This window comes from Chiloscyllium plagiosum, chromosome 21 (assembly GCF_004010195.1).
Source record: "Chiloscyllium plagiosum isolate BGI_BamShark_2017 chromosome 21, ASM401019v2, whole genome shotgun sequence".
Classification (NCBI taxonomy): Eukaryota; Metazoa; Chordata; class Chondrichthyes; order Orectolobiformes; family Hemiscylliidae; genus Chiloscyllium; species Chiloscyllium plagiosum.
Genome location: NC_057730.1, coordinates 30,449,611 through 30,452,361, shown reverse-complemented (window position 1 = coordinate 30,452,361; position 2,751 = coordinate 30,449,611).

Below are 2,751 nucleotides of genomic sequence, written 5' to 3'. Positions count from 1 at the left end.
GTTTGTGCGAAGATTTGTAGCTCGGATGCTCGTTGTTGTGGTTCTGTTCGCCGAGCTGGAAGTTTTTGTTGCAAACGTTTCGTCCCCTGGCTAGGCGACATCATCAGTGCTTGGGAGCCTCCTGCGAAGCGCTTCTTTGATGTTTCCTCCGGTGTTTTTAGTGATCTGTCCCTGCCGCTTCCGGTTGTCAGTTTCAGCTGTCCGCTGTAGTGGTTGGTATATTGGGTCCAGGTAGCCACACACGCAGACAACAAGCAACATGAATTCGACTGGGACAACACTACTATCATAGGGCAAGCCAGACAGAGAACAGCCAGGGAATTCCTAGAGGCATAGCATTCATCCACAAACTCCATCAACAAACACATCGACCTGGACCCAATATACCAACCACTACAGCGGACAGCTGAAACTGACAACCGGAAGCGGCAGGGACAGACCACTATAAACACCGGAGGAAACATCAAAGATGCGCTTCGCAGGAAGCTCCCAAGCACTGATGATGTCGCCTAGCCAGGGGACGAAACGTTTGCAACAAAAACTTCCAGCTCAGCGAACAGAACCACAACAACTATTGCTAATTGTTGTGAAAATACATCTGATTCACTTAACAAAAGAAAATATGTCATACTTACCCAATCTGGTCTACGTGTAGAGCAACGCATAGCAGCATGGTTGACTGTTAAGCGCACTTTGAAATAGTCTAGCTAACCAATTCACTGGCAATTAGGATGAACAACAAATGATGGCATTGCTAGAAAAGCCCACATTCCATGAAAGAATAAAGAAGAAAAAAGAACTTTTATCTTAATTCATGGGTATAGATTGACAATGATCTTCATTTGAGTGTTATGTGTGGCACCGTCCTTAACTTCACTCTCAGAACTTAAACATGCACTTCTAGTGGTGCTTCAGGGGTATTAGATCCGATGCTTACAGTTGACATCGTTTCCCCCTTAAGGTTATTCTGTTATGATAGCCATGATATGGAGGTGTCGGTGTTGGACAAAGTCAGAAGTCACACAAAACCAGGTTATAGTCGAACAGGTTTATTTGAAATCACAAGCTTTCAGAGCATTGCTCCTTCATCAGGTGACTTCAGGTGTTGTGTGATTTCTGATTCTGTTATGGGTAAGCCTCTCATGAAAACAGCTCATTAAAGATCTTTCACACTTCCACAAAGAACCCATATCCTCACTTTGTGAGGTGTTTATTCTGACTTTCTGCCGAATTATAGAGGAACAAATGTTTGTTCCAGTGATTTCCATTTTCTCTTGACCGTGTAATAATTTTTCTTTGTCTGATCAAATCATTGTCAGTTTATGATTCAGAAGAGTCATCTAGACTTACTTTGAGACAATCATACAACAAGGATTGATAAAACAATAATGTGGTGCTTTCTTTGAGGATATGACTATACATATAGAATGCCCAGAAGGTAGGAAAGGAGAGGGTTTTTTTAGAAAAAACATCTTGTTCAAATTATTTTCTTTTGAATGGACTTTTGCTGGATTTTAAAATGAGCGCAAAATGATCAAGTTGACGGCTTTTAAAAATGTCGAAAAGTGTGGCACTGGAAAAGCACACCAGGTCAGCACAACGAAGAATAGGAGAATCGATGTTTCGGGCATAAGGCCTTCATCAGGAATGTGGGGGGAGGATTACAGAATAAAAACAAGTGAATCACTTCCTCGAATGTGAGACTCCTTGCAATGGGTAGACATCCTAAAACAAAGGAACGATAGATGAGATGTCTACCTGGGACTTCTGTAAACAGGAGGCCATAAGAAACCATCATCACTTGACTTAGTACTAATGACTCCATGGTTATCTGTACAAAACACAATATGTTTTGGGCAGGACATCAAATGACACCTTCTTAGCTCAGTGGCTAAGTCAGAAGCCCCAGTCAGATGACTGAAATTACTGATTTTTTTAAAAATCCCTTTAATTATAGAGATTTGACTTCTTAAATTAGTCTGCTCTTAAGAGCAGAATAGAACAGAGTCCGCAAGTCCAAGCTTATGCCTGCCTCTGAATTCAAATTCTTTAAATTATGATTTATGGAAAGAAACCTGTATTTCAGCTGCAAAGTAAACCAATTCATAGCTAATAACGGTACCTTCAGCAGCATTTGACCTCATCTGCTCTCCTGCAAAAGGGACTTCTGTGCACAACCAACTGAACAAACCTCCAGTGGACATTGACTTACTGAACTCAAATTCACATGAACTAATTGCAATATATTTTATTTTAAGCAATCTGTAATTTGTAACTTCTCTCCTTATTCTTTTCCTTCCTTCTGAGACGCAAATGTGTATGAATATGTTGCAAACTATCCCTTTTTAATGTAGAAATAGACCCTACTTTATTTTAACCCGAGGTTTGTTTAATGCTGTAAACTTTGGATGGCCCAAGTTGTCTCCTTGGAACGCTCCTATGGAGATAGATGAGACCATAAGAAATAGGGACAGCAGTAGGCTGTTCAGCCCCTCAAGCCTGTTCCACCATTCAATAGGATCATGGCTGATCTGTCATTGCTCGTGTCCATATTCCTGTCTTTTCCATGCAATTCCTTGATTCCCCGACTTAAGAAGAATCTATCCATTCTCAGCCATAAATATACACAAAGTCTCTATCCCCTTAGCTCTCTGTGGCAAGGAGTTCCAAAGACTTTCAATTCTCTGAGGGAAGAAATTCCTCCTTATCTCAGTTTTAAATTGCCACCCCCTTTATTCTGAGACTGTGCCC